This window comes from Geotrypetes seraphini, chromosome 2 (genome assembly GCF_902459505.1).
Source record: "Geotrypetes seraphini chromosome 2, aGeoSer1.1, whole genome shotgun sequence".
Classification (NCBI taxonomy): domain Eukaryota; kingdom Metazoa; phylum Chordata; class Amphibia; order Gymnophiona; family Dermophiidae; genus Geotrypetes; species Geotrypetes seraphini.
The window spans coordinates 325,796,278-325,814,459 of NC_047085.1; the positions used below are offsets into that span (position 1 = coordinate 325,796,278).

Below are 18,182 nucleotides of genomic sequence, written 5' to 3' on the forward strand. Positions count from 1 at the left end.
GGTCAGCGACTTATGAAACACTTGCAGGAAAATGCGAGTTTCACTTGATTTCACGCATGTAGAGCCAAAACAGTTCTGAGCCGAGAAGACAAGACATGCAAAGCGCAGGATTATTTGTGGGAGGGATTAGAGAGTCTCACTTTTGTTTAGTAACCATGCACAGTGAAATCTGCACCCTGCCCCTTTAAGTTTCAGCAAATCTGTTCCTTTAAAAATTCAGCAGTCCAGTTTTAGAAGGGGAAGGAGGGAGAAAGGCTGCAGACCGGGTACCAGGATGGAACAGCGACAGAGAGCAGAAGTCAGGAGTTAGCCGTGCATAAATTGCTCACAGCCATCTACAACTCTTGCTCGTCTGCTCGTTGTTGGGGAAGTCGCAGTGAGCTGCGGTGAAACCAAACCAGAAGGACTGAGCTACAGAAGCTGATGATGTTGGGGGAGATGCATTCTGCACACTGCTTCAACGAGGTAGGGAGGAGGGAAGCATTTTTTTTCTGTCTTTTTCTGCATTTAACGAATTAGTTTGTTTTGCTTGGGAGGGGGGGGAGGGGTCCTCCTCCTCCTCCTCCCTGACTGGTTAAATCGTATAGAGAGTGAGAATGAGAGCTACAGTTGTTGCTTAACAGGGATCTCCCCCTACAAACCATCAACTTGTGAGGCTTTCATGGTTCCTCGGGATTGTGCTTCTATTATTTATTTTTCCGTGGTGGATGCTGTTAGGAAATAAATGTCAGATCTGCTCTGCACTCTTAAGGCCACTGACATTTCTCTGCTTCCCGACCTTTGTAAGACGTCCTGGTGCACGTTGCCGACACGTATGTGTGTCCTTTGTAATTTATGCAAGTGCAGGAACATCATATTTGCAGATTCATAAAATGGAAATTTAAGTGTGTGTGGGGGGGGGGGGGGGGGAGGGAGGATCACCCTCGCTGTTGTTTACAGATGTGGAGAGATGCCTGCTTTACCCTCGGTGCATTTTACTCATTACTAGGTTGATAGATATGGGTCAGTCCAGCAGGCTGATTATTGGAAAAGGTTGATTAGTTTGATTAGTTGGTAGAAACAACAACAACAAAAATACCCTTGGGAATGTCGAATATGGTAATGGATGGCGTGTGGACAGGTGGGTGAATGGATGAATGAATGGGCGGTGGTTCCCCCCCCCCCCAGCTTGTTAAATCAAATCAGTGTCAGTGAAAATAGCCTTCCTTGTCAAAAGAAACAAATTGGCTACGCCAAGTGACAATCATCGTCATGATCGTCAATAATTTGGGGGAAAGGGAACAACGAAAGAGGGTCCTATTCAATTTGAAAGGTCGTCATCTTTGCTTACTTTTTCAGTAGCATTTAAAACTTAAGCCCGGCATTGAGGAGACAAGGAACTAAGCTGAGATCCCCTCCGGGAAAAAAATAGATGCGCCGTGCTTAACAGACGGGGGAGGGAGCTGTTTGGGTTTGGGTTGTTCATTTTTTTATTTTTTATTTTTTTTTTTGGGGGGGGGGCATTAGTTGGGTTTCTGCCCGCATTTGAAACTTGCACGCTAAGATGGGCCACGGGGACGGCCCTTTCTGTGAATCTCACGGTCGGCTAAATCGTCTCCATTTGCCATCCGTTCTCTCCGGGCTTGCCCTGTTGGGGGTGCGGTGCAACCAATGGCCTGGCGCGCGGGTGATGCCTCTGGTGTAAGCGCGCGAGGCGTCTGGCGCGAGGACCGCTCTCCACAGCTGCCCATAGGAGCCGGCGCTCGATGAGGCGATCTCCTGCGGTTGCTGGTGGAGCGTTAGAGCGTGAAATCGTTCCGAAGGTGCAGCTGATCTCCATGATTTTGTCGGGGGGGGGGGGGGTATAATCCTTTCTGAAGGTTGCTCTGCAAAAACTGCGATCTCTCGAGGACGGAATGATTAATCAAAATCCCCGAAGCGTAGGGAGCTGGAAAAAAACAATCAAACAAACAAACAAAAAGATCTTTTTAGGGACTTGACAATGCTGTGCTGTGCTCACGGTCACTGGAAGTCTATTAGGATTACAGGCGCGTGCCGTGCGCCGTGGTCATTTGCATAGAGATTTCTGGCAAAAAAAAAAAAAAAAAAGCGCTGGACGTTTTAATTTTCAGCAAAACTCTGCCCTGTTGCGCTTTGCATAAAGCGCCAGAGGCGTTGCGGAGCGTCGTGTGATGGCATGCGTGTTTAGTTCTGAAGGAATTCGAAGGAAAGGAATAGAAACATAGAAACATAGAAGATGACGGCATGAATGTTGGGTTTGCTTTTCATGACATGAATCAGTGCACATATCAATAATAGATTTGCCTTACTTGAGGTTTCTCTAAGAGAAGGAAATGGGGGGGGGGGGGAGCTGTGATGCATAACCTTATCTCAGCTTCTGAAAAATATGTAAGATGGTATAAATAAATGTTAAAGAATGGAAAAGAGCAGTTAATGGCAGTATTATCTAATGTATGTAATAAGGAAAAACAAGAAAGACACTTAGATGGTGGCCTATTCTCCCCCCCTCCCACACACACACATAGTGTTTGGGATCCAGAAAGTGACTATCTCTGTATTTTTTATTATTATTATTATTTACTTTTATTTTTTATTATTATTATTATTTTTTATTTTTTTTTTTTTTTTTGCAAAGTGCATTCAGGAACTATGCATGGTGTTCAAAACATTATTCAGGATAGCTAAAACCCCTTAAAGTGCATGTGCTAACCATGGCACAGAGGCATGTTTATCAGCTGTACAGTATGTGTGTGTCATTGAGTGGATGGAAGTGATGAGTGGCAACTGAGCTGAGTACATGAATGAATGTGGGGCTGAGTGTGAGTGGGTTGATGGGTGAAAACTCGCAAGAGGGCTGAGAAAGTAAGCAGATGGAGGTGTAACGAGTAGTAGGGGCCACAGTGAGTGAGCAGATGGAGGATTATGATTGGTTGGTGAGGACACTGAGCGGATGGGGTTTTTATTTACTGGTGAATGTACATGGTAGATGGGGGTGGGGAGGATTATGTGACGGGGAAGTGAATAAAAGTGTGTGTGTGTATCTCTGTGAAATACAGCCTCTCCCATCTTCTTCCATTTTATTCCTATCTCTTCACTTCCTTCATGCCCTCCCTCTCAAATCTAACCAGGTCCTTTCCGCCCCTCACCTGGCTGCTACCTAAGTTAGGTTGCTGTGGATCCTGCTCCTTTTCTAGCTAGCGGGGGCAAGGGATTCTTTCCTGCCACTGGCTCTTAAATATGAACCAGGGACTCCTGCTGTCCTATGATTGAAATCTCCATAAAGCTATGTGTACAGATGGATGCATCCTCCATGGTAGGCAGTATCGCTTATTGTTAAACATACCTAGAAAAGGAGTGTACAGGGGGGGGGGGGGCAGAGGAACCATAGATGAACTATTAACATCCACTGCTCTACTCATGGACTAGCCTGTGATCATTAAATCCTTTTTATTCATCTCTCTGAACCAAAAACCTGAACCCATTTACAATTGTCTCCAAAAAGTTCCTTACTCCAGCTACATGACTTCCATCATAATGTGCTGGAACAAATTTGCCACTTCTCTCTCTCTTTCTCTTTTCACTCTCTTCTCTTTCTCTTTCTCTCTTTCTCTTACTCTTTTCTCTCTCTTCCTCTCTCTTCTTTCTCTCTCATGGCATAAATAGAGAAGCTAAGAGAAACAGAAAAATGTATGGAAACTTTCACTTGGCATCCATCTCCCCTCATATTTCCCACCAACTTCTTGCCACTCTCTTCCTTTCGTCCATGCAGCTGGCAGCATAGGATGTTCTGCTGATTCTATTCCCCCTTTCCTCCTCCTATCCACACACTTCGATTTGGCCACAGAAAGCCTGCAAGCAAAGGTAGGCAGGGTCACAGGGCCAACAACATTATGCATACTCCAAATCCCCACTGCTGAATTTATCCAACAGCCAAGGCAACATTTTATTGCTTCTTCATCCCATGCTCATAAAATGGGGAGGAGGGGGTATTCCCTCCCTTTCCAAATGAAAATATGTATGAATATGTCCACTGTGATAGAGGGAGAGCATTGATGTGACAAAGAGGGAGAGTGTGGCACAGTGGTCAAAGCTACAGCCTCAGCACCCTGAGGTTGTGGGTTCAAACCCACACTGCTCCTTTTGACCCTGGGCAAGTCACTTAATCCCCCCATTGCCCTAGGTCAGGGGTGTCCAATGTCGGTCCTCGAGGGCCGCAATCCAGTCGGGTTTTCAGGATTTCCCCAATGAATATGCATTGAAAGCAGTGCATGCACATAGATCTCATGCATATTCATTGAGGAAATCCTGAAAACCCGACTGGATTGCGACCCTCGAGGACCGACATTGGACACCCCTGCCCTAGGTACATTAGATGGATTAGTGAGCCCACTAGGACAGACAGGGAAAAATGCTTTATTACCTGAATAAATTCATGTGAACTATTCTGGGCTCCCTTGGGAGAACAGTATAGAAAATTGAATTAAATAAATGAAATAAAAAGAACATGACAGTGAGATAAGCTTGCAAAAGTGAGAGTGATAAATAAGAGGGTTAAACTAGCTGGGAAGAAAGCAGCATCTGGCAAAGCACCATAACCTACTGAGGAGAAATTAGTACTCTCTCTTCTACTCCACTCAAGATTTTGTAGACTTCAATCATGTCTTCCCTCAGCCGTCTCTTCTCCAAGCTGAAGAGCCCTAACCATTTAGATCTTTCCTCATACGAGGATTCCATCCCCTTTATCATCTTGGTCGCACTATGAACCTTTTCTAGTGCCGCTATATCTTTCTTGAGATAAGGAGACTAGAACTGAATGCAGTACTCCAGACGAGGTTGCACCATGCAGCAATACAGGGACATTATAACATTCTTAGTCTTGTTAACCATCTCTTTTTAAAATAATTCCTAGCATCCTGTTTGCTTTTTTGGCCGCCACTGCATATTGGGCGGAAGGTTTACGGTGTAAAGTCTATGAGGTAAGGTCTACGATGACACTCGGATCCTTTTCTTGGGTGCTAACCCCCATTGTGATGTGGGTGCTTAACTTAATTGTTTAATAGACTTAATTGCTGCCGATAATGGACAATTAGCATCTCATAATTAACATAAATTATACTTTATTGGATGTTAGGCCCTTAACTTGGTAGATGACTAGCACTTTGTGGCAGACGCCTAGTCTAACGGTGCCTACCGCAAAGTAGGCGTGTTTTATATGTAGGTACCTAACTTAGACGCAGGTACAGTATTTAGGCCAAGAAAACTCTGGCATAAATATGGTGTGCCTCAAAGTTAGGATGCCTGGCAATGCCTAAGGCCACTTAAGCGCACTTTATAGAATCACGTTTAGCGCCGCCTAATTTTCATAGAATCGTGCTAATTTTTAGGTGCCATATATAGAATTAGGCCTTCGGTGTTCATTTTCTCAGCACCCAAATTTGGGTGCCTTTTACTGAATCTAGTTTGTGGTCTATAACAGCAAACGGGCCGTACTGGTGGGCAGAAAGTGGACTTCTCAACAGGGGCATGGAGAGGGTGAGAGGCACCCGGGGCAGGCGCACCCCTCCCCCACCCTTTTTTCTGCCCCCTACCTCCACACGCTCCTTTGCCGCCCCCCTCCTGCCATGCACACGCCACTTCTTCACCCTCCCCCCCCCCCCATACCTCTGTAATGTTCCTGGTGCGAGCAATATCCCCCAAGCTGCTGTCGTGCCAGTGTCGGCTCTTCCTCTGACGCCATTTCCTAGGTGTAGTTTGTCTTGTCTGTTTAGATTATAAGCTCTTTCGAGCAAGGACTGTCTTCTTTGTGACTCTGTACAGCACTGTGTATGTCTGGTAGCGCTATAGAAATAATTAACAGTAGTAGTAAGAGCCGATACTGGCGCAGCAGCAGCTTGGGGGTTGCTACTCGCACCAGGAATGTTACAGAGGTATGGGGGGAAGGGAAGTGGCGTGCACACGTGGCAGACTGGGGGGGGGGGGAGAGGGAAGGAGCAAAGGCAGGGAAGGAGACCTTATAGAATAGCATCAAATAAGCACCAGCTTATGCCTATCATTGACCTGGTGTAAGTTATAGTGCCTAATTTTGGGGCTTCTATTCTATAATGGGTTAGGCGCACCTTAACGCTGATATAGAATTGGCACCACAATGCTTTTTTATGCCTACATTTAGGTGCCACATTATATAATTACCCCCTTAGAATGAGGAGGACCCTCTACAAAACATAGCACACTCTTGAACTGAACATGAGAATTATAAGCATTGACATTCTGAGACAGACTGAAGGTCCATCAAGTGCAGTATCTTGTTTCCAAGAGAGTCCAATCCAGGTCATAAGTCAGAAGTTAAAAATATTGGGGGGAGGGAGGGGGGTAGAGGAGGTGGTTGGATAATATTGTAGTTCAAGAAATTGAAAAACCCACCCTAATAACTGCTAAAAGCACAATCTGCAATGCCTAATATCTTTCACTATAGCCTCCTTTTATTCACTGTACAGTACTCCCCCGAAATTCATGGGGGTTTTCATTCAAAAGGCAGGGGAAGGCAGCTGGAGCACCGGCGGGGAAGAAAATCGCATGCAGTCTGCTCCGACCACCTCTTCCTGCAGTAAAGTCGAGATACACCAATCAGGAGCTAGATTGTCTCGCAGCTCCTGATTGGTGTAGCCCGACTTTACTAAAGGAAGAGGCGGTTGGAGCAGACCGCGAATGAGCGAGTCCGTGATTCGTGATCTGCAAATTTATAGGGGAACACTGTATATGTTATTTATAGAGAGGGGGGACCTGTACTATTACCTTATATAGGTTATCTCAAACAGGGTTTACCATAAGTCCACTCCTTACATCATTCACCTCTCATGTTTTTTTTGCCAACTATTCACTATTAGACTATAGCAACCTTATCAATATAATGTGTAATTTCTAAAATGCAATGTAATAATAAAAAGCAGAAAGAGTCAATCCACATAAGAATTGCAAACAGTCCCAATGAACTAAGGGCTCCTTTTCCTAAGCTGCGGTAGCATTTTTAGCACACGCTGAAGATTAGCATATGCTAACCCCTGTGCTACGCGGAAAAACTAATGCCAGTCTTTCAAACTTCATATAGCCATATAAACCAAACTCTACTTAACTCAGTCTGGTATTAAAAAAACAACAAAAAACATTACTTTCCGACAGAGCACCCTGTTGTGATTCTTGATCAGGGGCGGGACGGATTTCAAAGCCTTTTCATGGGAACCTCGATGGCAACAGCTCTCTCCGTTGCTATCGTCACCAGAAAGGCAATGGGCTAAAGGCAGTCCCTGGAGAACTGCTACTCTCTGCCTCTCTATCCAAGCTCAAGACAGAAGTGGGGACAGGATTGGGGGTTGAGCACATATTTGAAGGACAAGGTAATTCGCTATAGAAGAAAATGTATTTGGAAATGCACACCTCATTAAGGATACTGACCCTCCCCATGAAAAATTGGAGTTTGGGTTGGTGGGAATGGATATCATTAACATACACTGATCATTAGTACCGTATTTCCCCACATAGAGGCCACCCCACCCCCTGTATAGGCCGCAAAAAATTCCTATACGAGTTTAAAAACTGGTAGATAAGTCGCCCCATTTATGTAGCTGTGGCTTATCTACCAGTAACTGGGCGGCCTATACAGCATTTTAAAATCATCCTCCCGCCCTTCCTCCCCCCCTTTACCTCCCTCGCTGGTGGCAGCCTTCTCGAATCGCGCCATCAACATTGCAGAGCAGGAGCGATCTGGCAGGTCTGCAAAGTCCGCGAGAACTGACAGCAAAGCCATACAGGAAGCAGCATGGGGCCGGCCTGCAGATGCAAAGATTGCTCCTGCTCTGCAACGCTGGCGGCACGTTTTGAGGAGCCGCTGCCAACGAGGGAGGTAAGGGAGGGCGGGAGATGATTTTAAAATGCTGTAGAGGCCGCCCCAGATATGCAAACCGCACCCACTGGGCCAGCTTGAAAAACCCATATATAGGCCATGGCCTATATATGGGGAAATACGGTATTAGAGAATGACATGGTGACAGATAACTGTGGGAAACCATCCCCGTGTCATTTTTTAAAGAGCGAGGGAAGAATCAGAGTATGCATGGGCACAACCACTCACCCTCAAGCCTTGCTTTAAAGAATGCTGGTGGAGAAGGACTGAGGTTGAGATAGACACTAATGAATGACATGGGATGGTTTCCCACAGTACTGGGAAAAGCCAAAGGTACATCAGGCCCAGCATTCTGTTTCCAACAGTGGCCAACCCAGTTCACAAGTACCTGGCCAATCCCAAATAGTAGCAACATTCCAGAGCTGATATTGTGATGTCATAATGCTTCATTCCATTGATGCCTAAGAGCCAACCTCATCCGTGATCTCACAATGGCTTGATTGTTCTATACTTGGCTTACATAAGGATATAAGACTTGCCATAGAGAATGACACAGGGACAGTTGTCCCCATCCCTAAGATTAACTGAGGAAAACCAGCCCCATGTCATTCTTTAAGGAGAGAGGGAAGAATCAATGGGTACAGCCACTGACCCTCAAGCCTTGCATTGAAGAATGCTGGTGTAGAAGGACTGAGGTTGAGATAGACCAGTGGTTCCCAAACCTGTCCTGGAGGACCCCCAGCCAGTCAGGTTTTCAAGATATCCCTAATGAATATGCATGAGAGAGATTTGCATATAATGGAAGTGACAGGTATGCAAATCTCTCTCATGCATATTCATTAGGGATATCTTGAAAACCTGACTGGCTGGGGGTCCCCCAGGACAGGTTTGGGAACACTGAGATAGACACTAAAGAATGACACAGGATGGTTTCCCGCAGTTATCCACAGGGACAGGAACAGTAATGAATTTTGTCACCGTGTCATTCTCTAATTGGTATTGTGGCACTACATGGCAGCTCTTTTTCAGCCCATTAGAATCCAAAGTGGCTGACCTAATTAGTGAAGACACTGGTTTAAGAAATCAGAACTCCAACACTAAGGGAACAATGGGAAAAACGTAACACCCCAATACTCAACGCTAATGGTATGCAAATAGTATGTACACTTTGAGACCAAAAATAAGGGGATAGGAATGTGCCTGGCATGTGGGCAAAGAATTTTTCAGTAAGTTTAAGTCTTGTGCACATGCCTAGGCAAACCAGGAAGTGAAGCGCACATTGACGCTGTTTTTCTGTACCTTTAAATATGTGTTTCGATTTTTTTTTCTTCAAGATCTTATATTTATAGTATAGAAAACAGATGCCAATGTGTGCTTACACTTTTGGGTTTGCTTGGACCCATGCATATTTGTTTTTCACTCCTAGCACTTAGAGGCTTCCTTCCACTTCTGAAATAAATCTGAAAAATAAAAAATTAGAAATCTTCTCTTCAAACACTTCAACACCAGCTTTGAGCGGTGACGGGTCAAAAGCACACGAGGACAAAGGCGTGCGGACAACTGAGCGCAGGGCTTAATCGTGCCGAAGAAAAACCGTATTTTAAAGGGCTCCGATGGGGGGTATGGAGGGGAATCCCCCCACTCTACTTAATAGGGATTGTGCTGCCTCACGCTGCCATGTTGGGGGTATGTGGGGGGGGGGTGTAACCCCCCACATTATACTGAAAACTTAACTTTTTCCCTAAAAAACAGGGAAAAAGTTAAGTTTCCATTATAATGAGGGGGGTTACAACCCCCCAAACCCCCCACAACGTCAGCGCGGTCTCTATTAAGTAAAGTGGGGGGGGGGGTTTCCCCACCAACACCCCCCATCGGAGCCCTTTAAAATATGGTTTTTCTTTGGCGCAATGAAGTCCTGCGTTCAGTTGTCCACACTCGGTTGTTGGCGCGCCTTTGTCCTCGCGCGCTTTAGACTATGAACCGCTTTGAGCTGATGTTAGGTTTCCAGCAGTAAGGGCAGGGTTTGTATGTGTGCTGTTCTCTGAGGGTTGGGAGGGAATAACAAGTGACCTCATTTACATCCATTTGATTACATGCAAATACAATTTGCTTTAATATTTGGTGTGCATGCTCTTTCCTGCGCTGCGGCCCTCTGATCAATCTGAACAGATTAAAGCCGAAGCTAGTCCAGCGCTAATTGGCTCTAGTGCCAGTGAAAGGCCCAGAGCACCTGCCCATCAGAGTCTTTCACAGAGGGAGAACAATATTATCTTCAGTTTATTTGAGTACCTTAAAAGTTTTACGCCACCCCACCTTTTACAAAACTGTAGCATGGTTTTAGCATTGGCCGCAGTGGTAACAGTTCCGACGCTCATAGGAATTCTGTGAGCATCAGAACTGTTATTGCCACGAACTGCGCTAAAAACCACACTACGGTTTAGTAAAAGAGGGAGGTGGGGGTTAGTGTGCACAAAATCAATTGTATGCATATTAACCTATGAATTAAGGAGTGTACAGTATATTTGCATATGTAATAACAAAGTTGTTAAAAAGAAAGTATGCAGTGAACTGAGAAATATAATACCCAAAATTGGGGATAAATATCCAAATGAGCTAAAACAACAACACCAATAACCCAACAAAATACCTGCAAATGGTTTTGCTCATGCAGGTTCCTAGTAGAGTTACATAAAAATATTACATGCTGTACTGAGTTGGACCAATGGTTCGTTAAGTCCAGCATTCTCTTTTTGACAATGGTTACCGTATTTTCGCGGATATAACGCGCGCGTTATACGCGTTTTTACCTACCGCGCATACCCCTCGTGCGTTATATGCCTGAGCGCGGTATACAAAAGTTTTTAAACATAGTTCCCACCCCGCCCGACGCCCGATTCACCCCCCCAGCAGGACCGCTCGCACCCCCACCCCGAACGACCGCTCGCACGCGCTCCCACCCGCACCCGCATCCACGATCGGAGCAAGAGGGAGCCCAAGCCCTCTTGCCCGGCCGACTCCCCGACGTCCGATACATCCCCCCCCGGCAGGACCACTCGCACCCCCACCCCGAAGGACCGCCGACTTCCCGACAATATCGGGCCAGAAGGGAGCCCAAATCCTCCTGGCCACGGCGACCCCCTAACCCCACCCCGCACTACATTACGGGCAGGAGGGATCCCAGGCCCTCCTGCCCTCGGCGCAAACCCCCCTCCCCCCCCAACGACCGCCCCCCCCAAGAACCTCCGACCGCCCCCCCAGCCGACCCGCGACCCCCCTGGCCGACCCCCACGACCCCCCCACCCCCCTTCCCGTACCTTTGGTAGTTGGCCGGACAGACGGGAGCCAAACCCGCCTGTCCGGCAGGCAGCCAACGAAGGAATGAGGCCGGATTGGCCCATCCGTCCTAAAGCTCCGCCTACTGGTGGGGCCTAAGGCGCGTGGGCCAATCAGAATAGGCCCTGGAGCCTTAGGTCCCACCTGGGGGCGCGGCCTGAGGCACATGGTCGGGTTGGGCCCATGTGCCTCAGGCCACGCCCCCAGGTGGGACCTAAGGCTCCAGGGCCTATTCTGATTGGCCCACGCGCCTTAGGCCCCACCAGTAGGCGGAGCTTTAGGACGGATGGGCCAATCCGGCCTCATTCCTTCGTTGGCTGCCTGCCGGACAGGCGGGTTTGGCTCCCGTCTGTCCGGCCAACTACCAAAGGTACGGGGAAGGTGGGTGGGGGGGTCGTGAGGGTCAGCCAGGGGGGTCGCGGGTCGGCTGGGGGGGCGGTCGGAGGTTCTTGGGGGGGGCGGTCGTTGGGGGGGGAGGGGGGTTTGCGTCGAGGGCAGGAGGGCCTGGGATCCCTCCTGCCCGTAATGTAGTGCGGGGTGGGGTTAGGGGGTCGCCGTGGCCAGGAGGGTTTGGGCTCCCTTCTGGCCCAACTACACAAAGGTACGGGGAAGGCGGGTGGGGGTGTCGTGGGGGTCGGCCAGGGGGGTCGCGGGTCGGCTGGGGGACGGGCGGAGGTTCTTGGGGGGGGGGCGGTCGTTGGGGGGAGGGGGTTTGCGTCGAGGGCAGGAGGGCCTGGGATCCCTCCTGCCCGTAATGTAGTGCGGGGTGGGGTTAGGGGGTCGCCGTGGCCAGGAGGGTTTGGGCTCCCTCCTGGCCCGATATTGTTGGGGAGTCGGCGGTCCTTCGGGGTGGGGGTGCGAGTGGTCCTGCCGGGGGGGGGGATGTATCGGACGTCGGGGGGGGGCATCAGGCTTTCAGGATGGGGACAGACCTTCAAGGGGGGACAGGACTTCAAGGGGGGACAGTGCACGGAAAGTCAGGGGGGGTGAACGGAAAGTCAGGGCAGTGCACGGAAGTCAGGGGGGGTGAACGGAGAGTCGGGACAGCGCACGGAAAGTCAGGGCGGGCGAAAGGAGCGTCGGGCATCATGCGCGGTATACCCGTGAGCGCGGTATACAAAAGTTTTTGTACATATCATCGTGATTTCTGCGCGCTATACCCGTGTGCGCGTTTTACACGGGTGTGCGTTATATCCGCGAAAATACGGTAGTCTAGATCAGTGGTTCCCAACCCTGTCCTGGAGGACCACCAGGCCAATCGGGTTTTCAGGCTAGCTCTAATGAATATGCATGGAGCAGATTTGCATGCCTCTCACTTCCATTATATGCAAATCTCTCTCATGCATATTCATTAGGGCTAGCCTGAAAACCCGATTGGCCTGGTGGTCCTCCAGGACAGGGTTGGGAACCACTGGTCTAGATCATCTGGAAATAGCAGCAACACTGTCACAAGATGGAAATTCACCCTGTGCGAAACACCCTCTAGAGCGGTGGTTCTCAACCCTGTCCTGGGGACCCCCCGGCCAGTCGGGTTTTCAAGATATCCCTAATGAATATGCATAAGAGAGATTTACATATAATGGAAGTGACAGGTATGCAAATCTCTCTCATGTATATTCATTAGGGATATCTTGAAAACCCGACTGGCTGGTGGGGGGGGGGACCCCAGGACAGGGTTGAGAACCACTGCTGTAGAGTTCCTATCCCGCCCACTGCATTGCTGCATTGCAGCAAGCAGGGAAGCAATCGATAGAATGCAGTTTTGGAGCTCCCACCTCCCTTGCGCCCTGTACGGCTGCACTGCCTGCACATAGCTTGCTACGGCACTGCTCAGCAAATTCCAGTGATCACAGAAAGAAAGAAGAGATGGTGATCCTCCTCCACCCCATCCCCCAAATCTGGCTAATAGTTAATGGACCATTCTTCCAGAACCTTGATTATGCTGCATTTCTGTGGAACGAGCCTGTCTACACTAATCATCTTTACAGCATCCTCTCGTAACAAATTTCACAGCTTACCTGTATGTTGACTGAAAACATGCTTTCTTAAATTTTGTTTTAAATTGCTACTTATTTACGCTGGGTTTTACTAAACAGTGGTAGGTTTCTACCACGGGCCAGTGACTTAAGTGCTCTGATACTCTAATCTAATATAAATGTCATATGAACGTTGGAGCATTTACCAGACTTTTAAAAAATTTCGGTTTGATGAAACTTGAGAGAATAATTTCTGAATTGCTTCTTTGAAATGTGTTAGTTTTTTCAGCTAATATGTAAAATGAGTTACTGTTGGAGAAATGCAAGCTTATTTTAATTGAAATTGTTTGTATGATAGTTTTTTTTGTGTGTGTATTATTTTGAAATTCTAATAACTAATAAAAATAAATATATTTTTATTGTACAACATGCTAGCTGGTGAAAGTTTAACTGGGAAACCCTAAAACTCGTGCATTCGTGTACAGTTGGTGCACTTAAAAAATTAATTTTAAGTGCACCAACTGTAGTACCGTCTTTCACCACCAGGGGTTTGACATTAATCCAATAAAAAAGGCATTTATTTTCTTTATGTTTTAGTTTTATTTCTACATATTACCATGCATAGTGGACTAACACGGCCACTGCACCTTTTTACTCAAAGTGGATTAACAATTAGCACTGAATTACAGAAATCATTTAGGGCGCCTTTTACAAACCCCCTCTTTTACTAAGGTGTGCTAACCAATTTAGCGCACACTAAATGCTAACGCATCCATTATATTCTATGGATATGTTTGCGTTTAGCGCACGTTAAATTGATTAGCGTGTGTTAATCGGTTAGCATACCTTAGTAAAACATAAGAACATAAGAACTGCCATCTCCGGATCAGATCTTAGGTCCATCAAATCTGGCGATCCGCTCACGCGGAGGCCCAGCCAGGTGTAACCTGGCGAAAACTTAGTCACCCGTATCCTTCTATGCATCTTTCGAGGAGATGTGCATCTAACTTGCCTTAAATCCTAGAACAGTGAGTTCTGCAGCAACCTCCACTGGGAGAGCGTTCCAGGTGTCCACCACTCACTGCGTGAAGCAGAACTTCCTGGCATTTGTCCTGGGCTTGTCCCCCCTCAGCTTCAGTCCATGACCTCTTGTCCTGGTCACATTTGACATTGTAAATAACTTTTTATCCTGCTCTATCTTGTTGATTCCTTTTATTATTTTAAAAGTCTCAATCAGATCCCTCGCAGTCTCCTCTTCTCAAGGGAGAATAGTCCCAGTTTTTTTAATTCATTCTTTGTAGTTCAAGTTCTCCATACCTTTAACTAGCTTTGTTGCTCGCCTCTGCACCCTCTCCAGCAGTTTTATATCCTTCTTTAGGTAGGGAGACCAGTGTTGGAAACAGTATTCAAAGTGTGGTCTGACCATTGCTCTATAAAGCGGCATTATGACCCTCTCCGATCTACTTATGATTCCCTTCTTTATCATGCCCAACATTCTATTTGCTTTCTTTGCCGCTGCCCGCATTGTGCCAACGGTTTCAGGGTCCTATCCATCAGTACCCCCAGGTCCTTGTTCGCTCTTACCCAGAGTTGCACCTGACATTCTATACTCGTGCTCCTTGTTCTTTCTGCCCAAATGCATTACCTTACATTTTTCCACATTATACTTCATCTGTCATTTCTCTGCCCATTTCTCTAACTGGCTCAAATCTCTCTGTAGTTCCTCGCTGTCCTTTTGTGATCTGATTACCCGACATAACTTAATGTCGTCTGCAAACTTGATGATTTCACTGGACGTTCCTTCTTCTAGGTCGTTGATGAAAATATTAAATAAGATGGGCCCAAGAACCGAGTCCTGGGGCACACCGCTAGTCACTTTCTCCCAGTCTGAGAGCTCCCCATTTATGCCCACCCTCTGCATTCTGTTTTCCAGCCATTTGCCTATCCACCTTAGTATGTCTCCCTCTATTCCGTGGCTTTGTAATTTCCTGAGAAGTTTTTTGTGTGGAACTTTGTTGAATGCTTTCTGGAAGTCCAAGTATATTATGTCCACTGGTTCCCCGTTATCGATTTATTTGTTTACTGTTTCAAAGAATTGTAGTAAATTCATCAAGCATGACTTCCCTTTCCTGAAGCTGTGTTGACTGGCTCTTATCAGAGGGGGTATGCCTCAGGATTTTTTATCGCTGGCTGCAGCAGCATTAGTTCTGACGCTCACAGAATTCTTATGAGCATCGGAGCTAATACCTCCGTGGCCGGCGATAAAAAATCTAACACGCCTTTGTAAAAGGAGGGTAAATGCACTGAAGCCCTTTAAATCCCTATGGGCTTTTGTGCATTTACCACGCCGACCCATGTATCGAGCTTGATAAAAGAGGCCCTTAATCACAGTTATAAATTCTTGGGTTATTCTTCTCTCTTATCAAAGTCCTAACATTCTAGGGTTATTTTATGTTTGTTTTTTTTACCACTGCTTTAGCATTTTAGCATGATGCATATTGGCCTAAGGTCCATTGTATTAGGTTTGTTTTTCTCCCATGTGCAGCACTTTGCACTTGAGCATATTACGTTCATCTGCTGTTTAGATGCCCAATTCACAAGGACTTCCTAAAGTTTCTCATAATCTGTTTGTGTGTAGACTGAATAATTATGTGTTATATTATGTGTCATATATGTACATTCGATAGCCTCACTCATCACTCCCTTTTCCATTTCAATATGAGTAAGCTCCACTGAATCTGAATGTTACATTTTAAAAGTACCAAGGTAGGGTTACCATATTTGAAACGGTAAAATCCCAGACGCAAGGCCTCCGCCCTGCCCCCCACATACTCTCATCTCTTCTTTCCTGCCGGGTCTGGAGATGTTTCTGAGCATACGCTGATGCGCGTAATGTCATATGTGCATGTTCAGAAGCCCTCCAGACGTGGCGAGGCTTTCCAAAACCCGGTCAAACTGCTGGGTTTGGAAAGTCCATCTGGGCACCCGGACATGTCCTCTATAAAAAGAGAACATGTCTGGGTTTTCTCGGACGTCTGGTAGCCCTACTGTATACCAAGGGGCCCTTTTTCTAAAGGGTGTTAAACTCTTAACATGTGGTTAGCACATGCTAAGAGGCTACTGAAGGATACGTTCAAGCATTTTGTTGTATTTTGCCTGTTAGCATTTTGTGGCATTTGCCTGTGGTCTTTTCCATGCTTCGTAGCAGCCTCCGATTGTACTAAGCAAATGTGGTACAATGAGGTTATTAATATTAAAATGGTAGTCTAACAAGGTCATTAATAATAAAATGAGCACTCCAGGCAATTCTCTATACTTTTTGCCCACTTTTTATGGGCAAAAGTTTCCGGCAGGGTCTGAGCTGTCGTAGCCTTACTTTTCTGTCAGTGCCTGAGCATTGATTGGCTCAGTCACTGACAGGAAAGTAAGGCTTGACAGCTCAAATTCCACAAAAAAAAATCCCCTCCTGCATACAAATTTTTTTAAAAAGGCCTCTGACTCCTCTTTCCTTCCCACCAATCTCCCCCCAGGGCCATTCAATTCCCTGCCCCCTCGCCAGTACTTAAAAAAAACAAAAAAAAAAAACCAAGCAGCAAGAAAGATGCCCATTCCCTTCAGCCGACAAGCCCGCCTCTTATCAAAAATGGTGGGCCTTCCCCTTCCTGGAGCATCCTGGGATACCCTAGGAGGGGCCTAATGCCCTGATATGCTCTATTGTCTATGGCCCTTCCCCTGAAGGAACTTTTATTTATTTAGTTGATTTTTAGCCTGGGAGCGCAGAACGGATTAAAAAATAGGTACTTCAAGTGTTTTCCCTATGTGCCCTGTTGGGCTCACAATCTATCTAATGTATCTGGAGCAGTGGAGGATTAAGTGACTTGCCCGGGATCACAACAAGCAGCGCAGATTTGATCTCACAACCTCAGGGTGCTGAGGCTGTAGCTCTAACCACTACACCACACTCTCCTCCTTTTAGGGTTAACCCAGGCTCTCATTTCTTTTAATATTGTTTTTGCTTATGTACGAGGATATGTTGCGTTACGTGTCCCATTTAAGATCTTTTCGATTCTGTTTCTTGCGTGCAAGTTGTAATGATTGGATGGATGAATGAATATTGCTGAGAAGTACAGGACCACATGGGAATATATTTCCAGCTCATGCTACAGTCATTTTATTTGCTGTAGCTGCTGAAAGATTGCTGTTGTTTTTTTGGCTGGAAATCTTTCTAGGTCCTGAGTAGGATAAATTATTCCCCGCAGTATTTTAGCTTTAAGTACTGAACAATGTTGCACAAACACGCACAAAGACAAAAATTTCACTTAAAATTAATTAGAATAATCTTTCCCTGTAATAGGCCTGTTGAGCTGCTCAGTACCTCATATTTGTTGCAGTCAGAGAAGAAACATGATAGAATGGAACCATGGATAGAAAGGTTGTCAGCTTAATGCTGTATAATGGAACACAATATTGTCTAATTTGTTTTCTTTGTCTTAAGCCACTTAAAGGTCTAGAATTTGAATCTGTTTCTATTTATGCCTTGTGCAGCTAGGTGCAGCTGTTGGAAGTCTTTGATCTGGACCATAGTGATGTTCACATAATTACATTTTGATTTTGTTATAGGGACTTGACTTTGAAAGACAGCTACATTACTTGCTTTCCCGGTATATCCTAGAGGATAAAATCAAAGCTTTCCAAAAACTAAGGGCTCCTTTTACAAAGGTGCGTTAGGGCCTTAACGCGCGGAATTGCGTGAGCTAAAATGTCACACACGCTAGCCGCTACCGCCTCTTCTTGAGCATGCGGTTGTTTTTCAGGTAGCACGCGCTAATCCGGTGCGTACACTAAAAACGCTAGCGCACCTTTTGTAAAAGGAAGGCCTAAGCTAAATGCGGGGATTGAGGCAGACCCAGTTTTGTAAAGCTAAGTATTGCTTTTGCAGTAATTCTTTAAAAATATAACAAAAAATGATAACGATT

At 46.3% G+C, this 18,182-nt stretch overlaps 1 protein-coding gene across 2 annotated transcripts in view; it reads left to right on the plus strand.

The window, feature by feature from the left end:
* The first annotated feature begins 207 nt into the window (after positions 1 to 207).
* The window catches only part of LRRC3B (leucine rich repeat containing 3B), a 152,878-nt gene continuing 134,903 nt past the window's right edge, over positions 208 to 18,182 (plus strand). For both annotated transcript variants that reach the window (XM_033933807.1, XM_033933808.1), the window contains exon 1: positions 208 to 465. The gene's annotated coding sequence lies outside the window, so the exon portion shown is untranslated. The remainder of the gene's footprint in view (positions 466 to 18,182) is intronic.